This window comes from Schistocerca gregaria, chromosome 1 (genome assembly GCF_023897955.1).
Source record: "Schistocerca gregaria isolate iqSchGreg1 chromosome 1, iqSchGreg1.2, whole genome shotgun sequence".
NCBI lineage: Eukaryota > Metazoa > Arthropoda > Insecta > Orthoptera > Acrididae > Schistocerca > Schistocerca gregaria.
Window position 1 is genome coordinate 347,041,864 of NC_064920.1, and position 17,926 is coordinate 347,059,789.

General features: G+C 39.8%; 1 protein-coding gene across 7 annotated transcripts in view; it reads left to right on the forward strand.

Annotated features, from left to right (window-relative positions):
- The window catches only part of LOC126344938 (oxysterol-binding protein-related protein 1-like), a 413,895-nt gene that overhangs the window by 123,107 nt on the left and 272,862 nt on the right, over positions 1–17,926 (forward strand). The gene's annotated exons all lie outside the window — the stretch shown is intronic.

Here is a 17,926-nt window from a genome sequence, read left to right on the forward strand (position 1 = left end):
AAGAAGCCAGTTGTTTGAAGCCTCTTTCCAGTCCAGGTAAGTAAAGTCAACAATAAGGCTGTTGATAATCTGAACCAGTAACACTGAGAAATGGTAAGGTAGGACTAATATTCATGGATGGAAATCATGGGCCAATTGTTGTTTTAGATTGTGTGTGGTTTCCCTAAATCACTTTAGTCTAGTCTCAGAATATTTCCTTCAGGTAGGTCTTTGCTGTTTTCACAGTAATTGCCAAAAACTGTACTTATTACTTATATCTTGTGTTAACTGGGAGTTAAAATATTCAGTTTTTAAAGGTAACTGTAAATAACTATGGACCAAATAACTTTTTGCTCTTTATGAGAAGGTACATAAGTCAGGGGTAAAACAAAGTATTGACTGCAGTATTTTGGTAGGGATTTAAGCAAGATTAGGAATGTCAACATGTGTGGTGAGATGATTCTGGAACTATCATTAGGAGTACCTGTAAGTGCACCATGATAAAAATTAGAATCCTAGTGCTATCTAAAACTGAATACTCATTCATGATCCCTACATCATTATTATGATAGAAATTAGTATCCTAGCACCATCCAAAATTGAATAATCATTATTGATCCAACATCATCATTACATCAATTGTCATCCTTTTGAATTTCAAAGTTACTCCATGGTTCTCACCCACAGATTAAAACTGTCATTCATATCACCAATCTGTTCACAGATACTGAAAGATGCATGCCATCATAGGTTGTGTTGTTCAAACCTAGCTTGTCCCTGAGTAGGGATTTAAATCTTTCACTTATTCTGCTGAAGCTCTGTCTTTCCTTTCATGCTTTTAATTAATTAATTAATTAATTAATTTATTTCATGTTCACTAAAATTGAAGTTTTTTTTTATCTTGACTGCACATCTTGCACTTATTTAACCTTTCAAAAGCCATCTCATTGTTGGCTATCCTGGGAATGTTCTTTTTGCTGCATCATTTGTTGTAGTTTGTATCATGTACTGGGAAGACAGCCTGTACATGTCCTGATCACTATTTGTTGCAGCCTAAAAATTTGGAGGTTTCTCAATATGAATGTAACCAAATGTTAATTAAAGTTTGAACTTCTTAGCAAACTGTCATACTACAGAAAATTAAAACACTTGATGGTTGTATAGTCATAATGATCCTACTTTTTAAAAATATTTTGTGTCTGTTCACTTTTCTCTCTCTTCATGATGGATATGGTAAGACTTTCAAGCTCTCCCTGAATTTTAGAAAAAGAGGGAATTAGTTTTTGTTCTGAGAAACTTTAGAATGGGTCTAGTCCCCTAAGTTAGCCAGACTTACCATTAAAGCAAATTCTTCTTAATAACTCTATGTTCCTGCTCCTTTTCTCATTTTATGGTATGTATTTGTTTGTTTGTAATAATACAGAGAATATTGAATTCACAATCTCAGATTAACAGTGGTCATTTGCTCCACTGCCAACTGAATAGAATATAGTAGTTTTATCATAGTTATTTCCAGCTTCACTCTTTAAGGTGTTCCTTGACTTATTTGGTTTCCATGAAGGTTCTCTTTCACAACAGAACTTACAGAACATGATTAATAAATTAATTAATTAATTGTGAACACTAGTTCCTATGCAAGATTTAGTAAACTGGGTAACATGTCATAAGTTTTAACATGTTATTTCAGTAAAATAATTATAATAACTACCAACTTCCTCCAGATGCTATGCTGTGTACGGTACTGTAACTACAGTAATACACTAATAAACTACTACATTAGACAGAAATCTGTAGTAACACATAACAGCCGGCCGCGGTGGTCTCGCAGTTCTAGGCGCGCAGTCCGGAACCGTGCGACTGCTACGGTTGCAGGTTCGAATCCTGCCTCGGGCATGGGTGTGTGTGATGTCCTTAGATTAGTTAGGTTTAAGTAGTTCTAAGTTCTAGGGGACTGATGACCACAGCAGTTGAGTCCCATAGTGCTCAGAGCCATTTGAACCATTTTAACACATAACACTTCCTTTTGCCCTGATGAAGGCAACAGTGCTTTGTAGCATGTGCCCCATGAAACACCAGAAACGTAGGGGAGCAATACTGATCCATGACAGATCAAGTGCTATCCACAACTCATTGAGTCTGGTTGCAGTTGTGTCTAACACATGGATATCTCATTTAATAACACACTGGAGTAGCTCCTGATTGATACCAGGTTACCAGGGGCAACGCAGTTACCTTCATTTGCCTAGAGTCTTCCTGAAAGTATTTTGTCACAGTTTGATATTCCTGCAATGATACACTGTATAATTTTAGATACAGACTGCCTGCATGGTGAACAAACAGAAGTGTATGATAGGGCAGTTGATTCCTGTACCATTCACCATTGAGGTATGACAGGCTGAGGCAAATGAGAGGTGGAGATTTCATTCTGTATTGACGCCTCCCACAAACGAATACATCTACCTCCTTCCATTCTATACTGTTCCTTTTCTCATGATGTGGGTTTCATTTAACTTTTCTTCCACTTCGCTACATTACTAATGAATATACTGTACTAATAAAATGTTACTGTGTGCAAATGAAAGCCCATTGCCACAAAAATATAGAAGCTTTGCACTGTGCTGTTGCTGAATGTATGTGGCAGCTGGATTTCTCTCTTGACCCTTGGGACCAAGCAGCAGTCAATGCATAGGTGTCACAGTGGATCACTGGTCAAGGTGAAATTCAAACAGACTGCTTCAGTGCAGAAAGTGATGTGTATGATGTTCTGGAACAGGAAGGACATTCAACTCATTGACTGCCTGCCCAGAGGTGAACAAGAGGCTTGGAATGCTTACCGCAAGTGTTGTGCTCCTCCATGACAATACTTGTCCCCATATAACATGGCGCACAGCAACTGTTTTGCAGAAGCTCAGCTGGGATCTGTCCCAATAATTTACATCTTTTCTTGCACCTCAAGAAATTCCTGTCCTCCGACCAGAGTTTTGACAACGATGAAGAGCTGCAGATGACTATTACATGCTGGTTTCATTCACAGGTAGCAGACTCCTACAACCCAGTAATACAAAAGTTGATACCCTGATATGACAAGTTAATCAATTCTTGTGGTGACTGTGTCAAAAAAGAACTCAAACATTGCTGTACGTGTTGCCAGTAACTTTTTCGTGAAACTGTGTTGCCTTTGTTTTTAAAAAATAGGAAAACTCACTTTCTGGTTGTGCCTCGTATGCAGAAGGGCTACATGTTGGATGGCTTGCTTGTATCCTACTTGCATTCTAATGCAAGGTAACAGTATAAAAATTCCAAATGAAATATATAAAATTAAGGACTCTATAAAAGTTAACTAGGTTTTGCAAATTGACAGTTATGGCATCACATTAAATTGGATCTTGGTATTTGAAGAGGATTGATTTGATTTGAGTATTTATACTGTATTTAATTTCATCAGTTAACATCTAGAAAAAAAGATCCATATGTTCTGTACCTTCTACTGAAAGCTCTTTTAAAGGCACATTCTGTTAAATCCTGCCTAGTCGTCGAATATGGGGTGTCTAGGAAACTTGCTTTCTTGGATCTCTAGACAACATTTCAAGCAAATCATGTAAATGAGGTTTATTATAAAAAAATAAATGACAGTACTTAACTTTGAGAATTACAGAGATGTGTTGCAAACAAAGGGCGGCAGACAAAATAAACAAGCTTCTTCAGTGTATAAAATTCTTAATACAAATGCAGTAATACAGTTGATGCTTCTATTCAGGCTGCTAGTCCTGAAGCTTCTCTTTGACTGGGCCATGACCAGTCAGGCGCGACGCTTATGTCCTCTACACGTAGAGGTCATTGCTGCGTTGTCATCCTGGAGAAGGGTTCTGTCAGTGTGCAATTGGCTGACATTGTCTCACAGCCTTCTCTGTTCTGATGTTCCCAAAGGCTGTGCTAGCCCTTGACTTTATGGTGTAAAATTTTCAACTTAGAAGGGAGGCTTGAGAAATGAAATAGCATTAACATTTGTAAAAAGTTGAAACCTTTAGTGACAGTACATGTTGCAATGTGATATTATTACTGATTGGGAAAATGTAGTCTAATTATAACGAGAGCTAGTTAGGAATTGACCGTGGGCTTGCTTTGTGACATGCACTCAGATCTTCTCAAATATTCATCCTACATTTTACAGTTGCACTGTTTCACTTGCTCTCATTCACATTGAGCAGTTCTAGCTGCAACTCAATGGCCAAGGCACTGATCGCTGTAAATCACTGTGGCATTCCGAAATTTTTTTTAGATATCACTGACTAGTTACAGTCAGTTCTGTATGCTGTAGGAATGCAGTCTGGTTTAGTTTATAAACTGTGTATATTTAATGTGAAAAGATCTTAAGTGGATACATATAACAATAATGGAACTTCTTGGCTGGAATAGTACTCCAAATAAGGGGAAGACAACCACTCACCTACAGCGGACAGACGTGTATAGAAACATTTAACAGAAAATAGTAGTTGCAGCAGCTTTTGATATCACACAACCATATAGACACCAAGACAAACATTATAGTGGTCACGGAGAAACTGATTATTGATTATCAGTTACTGAGAGTTGCCTAACCAGAAGGAGGTGGGGAGGGAGTAACAGCATAGTGCATGACAGGTCTTCTGACAGATGATTTTGTGGCTGCAGAACAAGATGAGTGGAGTTCAGAGGGTAGAGCAAATAAGAGATATAAAAAGAGGAAAGGGTGTGGGATGGGAGGGAGGTGGAAGAGGGATGCAGATATGGAGGTGAAGAGGGAGACAGGGAAGTGATACTGAAAGAGAAAGGTTTGGGGGGGGGGGGGGGGGAGGAGAGAGAGAGAGAGAGAGAGAGAGAGAGAGAGAGAGAGAGAGAGAGAGAGAGAGAATGTCCACATGTGGGTCAAGGTGAAGAGGAGGAAGAATGATGGGAGAATGCTGTTCATAATCTGAACAGGGAAGGAATGGTGTGGACAGTAAACAGAAGGGAAAAGGTAACATGGGGCAGTACGAAACAGTTTAGCAGAGGTTTAGGCCAGGGGAATTGTGAGAGTGTGGGTTATGCTGGAGATAGAATTCCCACATGTGTAGTCCAGAGAAACTTGAGCTGGAAATCAGTATCAAAATGACCCATATAAAGAAGCAGCTGTGGAAGTTATTCGTGTAATATTGCACAGCATGTTTCACAATGGATGTTCAAGTTTGTTGTTTGCCACAGTTTGGCTGTGCCATTCATGTTAATAGACAGTTGGTTACTTATGCGTATGTAAAGAGTTGTATATTAATTGCAGCATAATTCATATATGGCTGCTATCACATGTGACCCTCCTTTGCACTAGTTGGGCAATTTGTGTTACTGGACTGCTGTAGGGTGTGATGGATGGGCGTATGGCACAGGTCTTTCATGGGCCGACCATAAGGGAAAGATCTATGAATTCAGGATTGGGATTGGCATTTGGGATAGGAATGAACAGGTATATTCTGTAGGTTGAGTGGATAATGGATCACTACTATGGGTGGTGTGGTAGGATTTTAGGTAGGATATCCCTCATCTCAGGGCAAGAAGCTCTGGCGAAGGATAAAGCTGAGCTTTTCAAAACCAGGGTGATTCTGGGTAACCAGAGGAGTGCTACTTGGTTGGTATTAACAGATTTGCTGGTGGCAGGAGAAGGAGAGGTCATGAGAGATCGATTCGTGGATGAGCTAGATATGACACTGTCTGTCAGTATAGGCTCTGGTTAGATTACTGGTGTATTTTGATAACTCCTGCTTTCTGCTGTAGATGTGATGTTAATGGTTGTTGAGGCTGTGGGGAAGAAACTTTTCAACATGGGACAGGTGACAGCTGTTACCGTGGAGATACTGTTGATGGTTGGTGTACATGATATGTGCACAGATGCCTCTTACATTCACATAGCACCATCCTAAGCAAACATATTTATGGGCTCTGTGGAGGACTCATTCCTGTCCACCTCACCTGAGTCTTCTAATTTCAACAAGCCAACTTCGTAGATGTCAATCTACATCTCTCAGATGGCTCCATAAATAAATCTGTTCATATCAAGTGCACCAGCCACCAACAGTATCTTCACTTTGACAGCTGTCATAACACAAATGACTTCAACTGCAGCTTCACTACTTGGACCATTTGGATACTCTTTTTCCAGCACTACACAAGTGGGAATTTTATCTCCAACACTGTGTGCACTACCACAGTCCCCCTGCCCTAAGCCTCTGCTAAACTGTTTCCCTCTGCCTCACCCTATTTTTTCCCTTCCTTCCTTGTGTTCACACGACTCCTTCCCAACTGGTTCATGTACTGCCTTCGCCTGCCACTCTTCCTTCAGTTTCACCTGCCCTGCATGCGGGCATTCTCTCCCTTTCTCTCCCCTTCTTCTCCTGTCCAAACCCTCACTTCCTCTCCCCCCTTTTCTACCCTCTCCCTTTCACACACCCCACCCTGTCATTCTGTTCATCTCCACCTTCCTCTTCCACCTTCTTTCCAGCTTTACTCTTTCCATTCTTTACGTCTCTTCTTTGTTCTACCCCCTGAACTCCTTTCATCTTTTTTGTGCGTCCACTAAATCATCTCCTGGAAGACCTGACTTGCAGTATCCTATTGCACCCTCCTTCTGCACAGGCAACTGTGCTCAGTAATTGATAATAAATTATCAGTCTCGCTATGGGTACTGTAATGTTCATTTTAAAGTGAGTGTATACTGTTTTCTGTTACATTTATCAATGCGCCATGTATCATTCTGCTATAGCTAAGTTTTACCTTCCCTTATTTTACACATAAGTGAGTGCATAATTTGTTTTGACTAGTTGTGCTGTGGCATTATTGTACTGTTTTGTTATGTTTGTGGAGTGTCCACATTTAAAAAGTTATTTTAATTTATATTGAAATCCTTTAATTTTCTGTTGTGAAACCACATAAATACGGCAAATATCAGTGACAGTCATATTCATTTCTTCTCTGTTGTAGTCCTGTTTTTTTACTGATGTATTTCAAATTCTTAAGAACATTGTTCCAGGAAACAGTGATCTAATAATATTATAATTTATGTAGCAAGCAGTCGTGGTTGCTTATAAGCTGCAACTTTTTATTTGTGGGTGACTGGATTCAATCTACTACAGAGAGAGATCTGATGATGATCTCTATAGTAGATCGAAAGCAGTCATCCACAAATGAAAAGTAACAACTTAAATGTGATGACTACTCTTTACTAAGTAAATTATGATATTTTTCACTTAATGGTTGGTTCATTTTTCCTGGTGTTGTCTTTTCTAAGAACTCAGTGGCAAAGAAAAGTATTGAAAAACTTTATATTTATGCTTTTCCCTTACACTTATTTGATGAAGTGTTTTGGCTTGGTAATGTCGGGTATTATCAACAAAGGAACTCTTGTCTTAGTTTCAACAAAAATATCTTTATGATTACAAGATTCATTATTTAAAGGAGCTCATAGGAATTAAGAACATTGAGCAGTGTCTCTTTTGTCAGGAAATTAAAACTTTGTAGCTGAATTACTGTCAGATAAATAATCTAAATGCTTGGTGTACATTCTCTAGTTGGTCCTTGAATGTTGCTTGTGTGAAAGCAGGTACATTTCTCTTTTCTGATCGAGGCTTTGCTCGAAAGGGTTATGTGCAACAGTCTTTTTGTTGTGCCTGGCTTTTACTCAACCAGTATTGTTTTACTTATTTTATGATAGTCCTATTCCATCTATTCCAAGTGTCTCCAGATGAGCATTAAAGCCAACTGGCTTTCTTTCTTAGCATCATATAAGACAGAAATAGAGAAAATAGGATCCACTTATTCATTAGAAAATGGAAGGCTGTGTGTGGAAGAGGCAATACCCATGCAATGTGATGAATTTGCAATTCAGCCCACATCTCCTACTGAAATTAGGAAAATAATAAATTCACTCAAAAGTAAAAGCTCGCATGGAATTGATGGCATTTCCAAGCAGGGCACTAAAAGCTTGTTCCAAACAGATAAGTAGGATCCTCAGTTGTATGTGTAGTAGCTCACTGAAATAGGGCATAGACTGAAATATGCTATTGTTAAACCATTACATAAAAAAGGGGATAGGTCTGCTGCGAACAACTACCGCCCAATCTCAGTTCTGACATATTTATCCAAAATTCTTGAAAATGTTGTGTATTCAAGAGTAGCGTTATTTAAAAATGAAGTACTAACAAAATCCCAATTTGGTTTTCAGAAAGGCATTTTCAACATAAAATGCTATGTGTGCTTTCATTGATCAAATATTAAATGCTCTGAATAACTGAACATCACACATTGGAATATTTTGTGATCTCTCAAAGGCTTTTGACTGTGTGAATCATGAAATCATTCTAGATTAGCTTAAGTTTTGTGGTATGAGTGAGACAGTGCACAAATTGTTTAATTCATATTTAACTAGAAGAATGCAAAAAGTTGAAACTGACGTTACAGATAGTCTTCAAAAATCAGCAGAGTCCTCTAACAGGGGAGGTGACTCACAGGGCCTTGGGTCCCTTATTGTTCTTAATATACATAACAACTTGTCACTCTATATTCATGAAGAGGCAAAGCTTTTTTTCTGATGATACAAGTATTATAACCACATCCAACAAACAAGAATCAGCTGAGGAAATTGTAAATAATATGTTTGAGTAATTTATTTAGTGGTTCTCTGCAAATGGACCATCACTTAAGTTTGAGAAAGCACTGTACAAGCAATTCTGTTCAGTAGATGGCAACACCATTGATGAATATAATCTTTGAATTGAAGTCTGTTGCTAAAACAGAATATTCAAAATTTCTGTGTGTGTGTGCGCATTCATGAGAAATAGAATTGGAAGAATCACATGGATGATCTGCTGAAACTGTTAGGTTCAGCTTCTTATGCTATTGGGGTTATTGCAAATTTTGGTGATAAACATATCAGTAAATTAGACTACTATGCCTATTTTCATTCACTGCTTTCATATGGCATCATATTGTGGAGTAATTCATTATTAAGAGAAAAAGTATGCATTGCGCAAAAGCGTGTAATCAGAATAATGGCTGGAACCCATCCAAGATCACCTTCTAGACATTTATTTAAGGAACTCATGATGTTCACAGTACCTCTGCAGTACATACATTCACTTATGAAAATTGTTAAAATAACTCGTCCCAGTTCAAAAATAATAGTGAAGTGTATAGCTACAACAGTAGAACAAAGGATGATCTTCACTATTCTGGTGAGCCAAAGAAACTGGTACACCTACCTAATATTGTGTATGGCCTCCACTATCACCCAAAAGTGTTGTAACATGGCATGGCTTGGACTCAACTAATGTCTGAAGTACCGCTGGAGGAAATTGGCACCATGAATCCTGCAGGGCTGTCAATAAATCCGTAAGAGTACGAGGGGGTGGAGATCTCTTGTGAACAGCATGTTGCAAGATGTCCCAGATACGCTCAATAATGTTCATGTCAGGGGAGTTTTGGTGGCTAATGGAAGTGTTTAAACTCAGTAGAGTGTTCCTGGATCCACTGTGTAGCAATTCTGCACATGTGGGGTGTCGCATTGTCCTTCTAGAATTACCCAAGTCAGTCGGAATGCACAATGCACATGAGTTGATGCTGGTGATCAGACAGGATGCATATGTATGTGTCACCTGTCAGAGTCATATCTAAATGTATCAGGGGTCGCATGTCACTTCAGCTCAACGTATACTGCACCAGTACAGAGCCTCCACCAGCTTGAACAGTTCTCTGCTGACATGTAAAGTCAGTGGATTCATGAGATTGTCTCCATACCTTACATGTCCACCCACTCAATAACATTTGAAATGAGACTTGTCCAACCAGGCAACATTTTTCCAGTCATCAACAATCCCATTTCGGTCTTGACGGGCATAGGTGAGGCATAAAGCTTTGTGTTGTGCAGTGAGAAAGGGTACACAAGCGGGCCTTCAGCTCCAAAAGCCCGTATTGATGACATTGAATGATTCTCTTCAGTCATCATTGGTCTCATTCTAGTAGGATCTTCTTTTGACCACAGCAATGTCAGTTTTGATGTTTTACTGGATTCCTGGTATCCACAGTACACCCGTGTTGGTCAAATGAGAAAATCCCCACTTCATCACTACTTGAGAGATGCTGTGTCCCATCACCCATGCGCCGTCTGTAACACCATGTTCAAACTTATTTAAATCTTAGTAACCTGCCATTTTAGCAGCAGTGAACATCTAACAAATCTGCCAGACTCTTGTTGTCTTATATAGGCATTGCTGGCCACATCGCCATATTCTGCCTCTTTACATATTTCTGTATTTGAATACACATGCCTATACCAGTTTCTTTAGTGCTTCAGTGTATAACTCTGTTGGAAAAATGCCTTTCCGAGATTGATGTTTGAAAAACTGCTCTGTGATAGTGAAAAGGGAGAGATTGAGTCAGTAATTAAATCAATGACGACTAAGGGCTCTCATGGATATGATGGAGCACCTAGCAGAATATTAAAGTGCTGGCTGCATATGTTAGCCCTGCGTTTGTAATTTTTCTATAAAGAATGGTCAGTTTCCTGAACAATTTAAGTACTTAGTAGTAAAGCCACTCTATAAAAATGGAGAAAGGGATAATGTAAACAATTTTAGATCTATTTCTATGCCATCAATGTCTGCTAAAATTATTGAAAAGGCGGTTTATCTAAAGATAATTGATAATTTTATTTCTCATAATTTGCTATCAAATGTACAGTTGAATTTTAGAACTGATTTAACGACTGAAAATGCTGTATTCTCTTTTCTCTGTGAGGTACTCGTTGGATTAAACAAAAGATTTCAACTGCTAGACATTTTTTTTTTTAATTTAACTAAGACATTTGATTGTGTTGGTCACAAGATATTGCTCCAGAAGTTGGACCATTATGGAATACAGGGAGTAGCTCACATTTGGTTCGCCTCTTACTTTAACAACAGACAGCAAAAGGTCATTGTTCACTGTGTTGAGAATGTCTATGACAGTGGATCTTAGTGGGGCATGGTCAAGTGGGGTAGCCCTAGGGATCAGTGCTGGGGCCACTCCTTTTCCTTATTTATATAAATGATATGCCGTCTATTATTACAGGTAATTTTAAAATATTTCTGTTTGCTGATGACACTAGCTTAGTAGTAAAGGATGTTGTGTGCAACATGGTTCTGTTTCAAATAGTGCAGTTCATGACAAAGGTTCATGGTTCAAATGGCTCTGAGCACTATGGGACTTAACATCTGTGGTCATCAGTCCCCTAGAACTTAGAAGTACTTAAACCTAACTAACCTAAGGACATCACACACATCGATGACCGAGGCAGGATTCGAACCTGCGACCATAGCAGTCACGCGGTTCCAGACTGAAGCGCCTAGAATTGCACGGTCACACCGGCCGGCCAAAGGTTCATGGTTTGTAGAAAATAAACTAACACTAAATCACAGCAAGACCCAGTTTTTACAGTTTCTAGCATACAATTCAACAAAACCCGACATTTTAGTTTCACTGAATGGGCATATTATTAGTGAAACTGAACATTTCAAATTTCGGGTGTTCAGATAGGTAGTAAACTGTCGTGAAAAGCCCACATTCAGGATCTTGTTCAAAGACATAAGCTGCCATATTTACTGTTAGAAAGATATCCGAAGTAAGTGATAGTTCAACACAAAACGTTGTCTACTTTGATTATTTTCATTTGTGTATCATTTATGGTATTATGATTTGGGGTAACCTCACCCATTCTCAAAGGATATTTTTGCCTCAGAAATGGGCGGTTCAGGTGTAAGTTTATGAACCTTTTGTTGCTCCTTATTCATTAGTCCGGGTATTCCGACATTGGCCTCTCAATATACAAACATCAAAAAGTAGTTTTGCATCACCTCGGTTCTCAGAGTTTCGGAACCTCCATAGAAAAGTGCAATAGAGATCAATATAAGTATCATTTCTGCCCATTTTATTGCTCATAGAAACCACACTTTGAATGTTGTACCACCATACAGCAAGACCTTCAGAGGTGGTGGTGGTGGTGGTGGTCCAGACTGCTGTACACACCGCACCTGTAATACCCAGGAGCACGTCCTTTTGCATTGATGAATACTTGTATGTGTTGTGGCATACTATCCACAAGTTCATCAAAGTACTGTTGGTTCAGATTGTCCTACTCCTCAACGCCGATTAGGTGTAGATCCTTCATAGTGGTTGGTAGGTCACGTCGTCCTTAAACAGCCCTTTTCGATCCATCCCAGGCATGTTTGATAGAGTTTATGTCTGGAGAACATGCTGGCCACTGTAGTTCAGGGATGTCATTATCCTGAAGGAAGTCATTCACTAGAGGAGCATGATGTGGGTGTGAATTCTTGTCCATGAAGACGAATGTCTCGCCAATATGATGCCGATATGGTTGCACTATCAGTCGGAAGGCGGCAGCCACGTATTGTACAGCTGTTACGGCACCTTCCATGACCACCAGCAGCGTACGTCTGCCCCAGGTAATTCCACCCCAAAACATCAGGGAACCTCCACCTTGCTGCACTCACAGGACAGTGTGTCTAAGGCATTCAGCCTGTCTGGGTTGCCTACAAACACGTCTCCAATGATTCTCTGGTTGAAGGTATATGCGTCACTCATTGGTGAAGAGATTGTGATGCCAATCATGAGTGGTCCATTCAGCATGTTGTAGGACCCATCTGTACTGCACTGCATGGTGTCGTGGTTGCAAAGATGTACCTCACCATGGACGTCAGGAGTGAAGTTGCACATCATGCAGCCTATTGCACATAGTTTGAGTCATAACACGATGTCCTGTGGCTGCACAAAAAGCATTATTCAACATGGTGGCATTACTGTCAGGGTTCCTCCGAGCCATAATCTGTAGGTAGCGGTCATCCACTGCAGTAGTAGCCTAGGGCAGCCTGCGTGAGGCATGTCACCGACAGTTCCTGTCTCTCTTCATCTCCTCCATTTCTGAGCAACATCACTTTGGTTCAGTCTGAGATGCCTGGACACTTCCCTTGTTGACAGCCCTTCCTGGCACAAAGTAACAATGCGGATGCGATTGAACTGCGGTATTGACTGTCTAGGCATGGTTGAACTACAGACAAGACGAGCCGTGTACCTCCTTCCTGGTGGAATGACAGGACGTGGTCGTCAGTTGGACCCTCTCCATTTAATAGGTGCTACTCATGCATGGTTGTTTACATCTTTGGGTGGGTGTAGTGACCTCTCTAAACAGTCAAAGGGACTGTGTCTCTGATAAAATATACACAGTCAATGTCTTATCGTCAGGAGTTATGGTAACCGTGGTGATGCAAACCTTTTTATATATATATATATATATGTGTGTCTATATTCTTCACTGTTGTTTTTTTGTTAACGATATCAGCTTATTCCCAAGAATTGGCAGCTTTTACTCAATTAATACTAGACAGAAATTCAATCTGCATGTGTATCACACTTTCTTGACTCTTGTGCAGAAAGGTGTGCAGCATACTGATGTTTCGAAAATACATTTGTGGCTCAAGAAGTACAGTACAATGAACTACCACAAGAATTCAAAAGTCTTAGCAGTAATCCACATGACTTCAGATCGAAACTGAAGAGTTTCCTCATGGGTCATTCCTTCTATTCTGTTGAGGTGTTCCTTGAAAAATTAAGCTGATTCCTGTGTTATATTGTTGATTGCATTTATGTAAACTTAGGGCTTGTCTCTTTTTGGCTTCATAAACATTTATTTTATCTGTTATTACTTTTATGTTGTAATTTCATGTACTGATATGTTCCATGACTTTGGAGATTTGCTCTTCAATTTGGTCATGTGGAACTAGAAGTGTAAAATAAATAAATAAAATATGTATAGTTTAGAGAAAACTTATGTTAAACTGATACGTTCCACATCATTATAAAATATTGTATACTTGATGATCCTAGTAGTGCTTAATAGATTAGAGATCAGGTAACCTGGATAGCTGGTCAAGCATCCACGTGTGTGTGGAATATTCCTTAAAGCATTCTGACACAATTCTGAAGTGTTGTAGTGCACTGTTGTGTTGTAAAGCAAAGGATGCATATATGACACTACAGGCGAACAAACTGCTGCATGCGAATGGGAAGTAGTGTTTGTTCATGAGAGACGGTGATAGACATATCACAGCCCCATCTCATCACAAATGAACATCCCCCACATGAGAATACCTGTGCCATCTGTGTGTATGGTGCTGTTCTGGCAAGCATATTGCGTTGCTTCCTGCAATTTTTTTAATAGATTGGTGCGTAAGTTGGTAGTTTTTTCCTTGAGTTTAATAAACACAACAGACACACTTAACAGAGACTTTAGTCATCGATAATATATTCTCCTTCACTATTTACAATATTCCTGATGAGCTGGGGTAACTTTCTGGTTTCATGGCTATAGAAATCATCTGGTTTTGGGGTATAAACCCCATAGAGCCATGTTTGAAGTGCATTTTCATCTGGAAAGGAAGTTACTTGAAGGCTGCTCTGTAGAGAGTGGAAAGGTGAAAATCTGAGGGTGCAAGATTGGATGAGTAAGGCGGGTGAAGTATGACTTCCTAACCAAAAGCCCGTATAGTGTTTTTTGTCAGTGTAGCAGAATGCAGGTGGGTATTATTGCCGAGTGGCGTAACTTTTCTTAGTCTTTCTGCTCATTGTTCTTGGACTGTATCTGCAAGACATCTCGGTTGTTGACAGTAAATGTCAGCAGTCATGGTTAATTTCAGAGAAGCAATTTGTAGTACACCACACCATCGCTGTTCCACCATATGCATAACATTATCTTTCGTGGATGCATGCAGGTCTTTGTACTGGGAGTTGCTGCTTTGTTTGGGTTCAGCCATTTGTTTCTTTTCCTTATGTTATCATTTTTGTTGTGGTCTCACAGACAACATTTCTTGTCACCAGTAACAATACAGGATAGAAATGAATGACGTTCATGAGACAGTTGATGACAAGCTAGTAGAGGTCATGTATGGCTAGCCACTGATTTTAATGATTTTTGGCTAAGAGGATGCGGTACCTATAGACCCAAGTTTTGACACTTCTCCATTGCATGCAGATCTTGAATGATTGTGGAATAATCACAGTTCACCACATTTGCCATTTCTCAAATATACTGATGTGGATCTTTGTGGGTTCATGTGTTTAAATGATCTTCATCAAACCTCGAAGGTCTTCCTGAATGTGGAGAGACACTAATGTCAAAACGATCCTCCTTACCTCCTTAAAATGAGAAAACCATTTTCTTGCCTTGCTCTGTTCAGTGGCATACATGGTGCAAATGTTTCTGGTTCCCTCCAATTCTGTCACTCCTCTATTGAAATCAACCAGAAGAATATGGCAGAAATGTTTGGAATCCTCTTCCTGGCACTCCACTGTCCAGCATCCACAGCTCCACCGACTATCTCCAAATGATGGTCATTTTCTGTGGTTTGAGCATCCAATGACAGCAAGTAGAGGTATACATGTCCGTTGGTGAGTAATGTAGCCCATATTGAGAAGGCAATTCTGTAAGGTACAGCTGCTCTGCAGTAGCAGCAGTAGTGGTAGTTGTCATCCCACATTGAATTGACAAGTGATTTGCTGTTAAGTGAAATCTCTATCTGCTATTACAATCCACAATTCTTGCACACTGGAGCAATTTTTCTTGAATTCTCAGTACGTCTGTGGCAAGGAAGCATGTGGAAAGCCTCTTCCTGCAGGGTCTTTGATGGATTTTTGTAGCCACCTCAGTGATAAAAGATGGTGGAGGCGTCATCATCTAAGAACATCAGGGAGAGAAGTAAAAGCTTTATATTTCTTTAGTTTTCTTTTGCAGCTTAGTATATTTTGCTTTCCAGTTTGTGTGACATTGATATACAAGTAACATGGTTCCATCTTTGAGCATGTGGGAATCAGTGGAAATCTACAGCATATATCACCTGATGGCATGGTGACGCAGTTAATTCATTCACGTTTCAACTGCACTGACAATAAAAAATAAAACGGCAATGCCAAAATATAATTATTGTAGAGTAATGAAATTTTGGAAATACGTTTGTCTAGGTAACATATTTAACTGATTAACATTGCATGTTGATAGTTTAATATAAGTGTGAGACAAGCTTTTACAAGAAATGGTGGTACATTAATGACTGGTGTAACTGCAAGGATGTTGAATGAGAGCATGCAAACACGCATGCATTGAGTTGCACTGGTGCCAGATGTTAGTTTGTAGGATGCCTTCCATGCCTGTTGCATGTCATCAGTCAATAAAGGGACAGTTAATGTAGATTGTGGATAGCACTGGAGTTTGTCAGATGATGTCCCACATGGGCTCGATTGCAGACAGGTCCGATGTTCCAGCAGGCCAAGGCAACATGTCGACACTCTCTAATGCATGTTGGGTTACAGCAGTGATATGTGAGCAAGTGTTATCCTGTTGGAAAACATTCCCTGGAATGCTGTTCATGTGCAGCAGCGCAACAGGTTAAATCACCAGACTGACATACAGATTTGCGGGCAGGGTGTATGAGATAACCATGAAAGTGCTCCTGTTTTCATAGAAAATTGCACCCCAGACCATAACTCCAGATGTAGGCCCAGTATATGTAGCATTTAGGCAGGTTGGTTGCAGGCCTTGAACTGGCCTCCTACTATCTAACATATGGCCATCACTGGCACTGAGACAGAGCTAGCTTTTATCAGAAACACAGCTGACCTCAACCCTTCATTCAATGAGCTCTTGATTGAAACCTTTGGTCACAAATTGTGGTGATTTGGGGTCAGTGTAATGCACACCATGGGGTGTCTGGCTTGGAGCTACCCTTGAGGTAACCAATTTCTAACAGTTCATTGTCACTGTGGTAACAACTGCTGCTCAAATTGCTGCTGCAGCGACAGTACGATGTTACAGACCTGTATGCTGAGCACAATGGTTGCACTTCGTAGTAGTGCCCTATGGTCGTCCAGAGTCTGATCATCTTCCAACCGTACGTTCTTGTGATTGCTGCTGCCAGCAGTTGTGTACTGTGGCTACGTTGCTGCCAAGTTTTACTGCAATATCACAAATGGAACATCAAGCTTCTTGTAGCCCTATTACACAACCTCCTTCAAAGTCAGTGAGGTGTTGATAATTGTGTCTTCATCACTTTAAAGGCATTCTTGACTAACGTCAGCTCACCACATCCAGGCTCAAAGGTAACTAATGCTCTCGACCATTACAGCATATATAGTGGCATTAATATTGCCACTCTTGTGCAACTCGTGTGAAATTTGAATAGACATCATGTTTCAGATGTAGAAACATGTCTACTAACTTTTGTTTATGTCGCACAACTCCTCCATGGTGTTGTGAGTTTTTATTCTTCAGTTCACATAGGATAAATTTATTATTACTTGTTGATACAGGGATGGATGAGCAGTTTCCTCATGTTATCAGCCGGTATGTGTTGTGAATTTATATAAATTCCTACATCCTTTTGCCTGAAGTTGTAACTAATTGGCTCTGAAATCAGTTGTATATAAACTGGTAAATAATAGAGGTGAGTAGGTAAGGAGAAAAAAATTCTTCATAAAAATCTGATATGAATTCTCCCATACCTTGTCCACTCTCAATATGGCTACGTTTGAATGCACTTATATCGTTTGTCTTGTTCTTCTTTAGGTCAACTGCTGCCAATGGGCAGTGCAAGATCTGATAACGTCCGAGGCGTGTCATCTGCCAAACTATAAAATTGGTGGACGCAGCAGCTATGTCTAATTAAGTTGCTTATTAATGTATAGTGTTGTTTGACTATAATGAAGAGAGTTTAGGGACGTGATGGAAATAGTGAAACCTGGTGCCAGCACGTGATCTGCTGATAAGGAGTTGGAGCAAAGGATCGTCACATTAGACACTGGGACATATTTGGAATTTAACCCAGGATCTTTGTGCACGGTATAG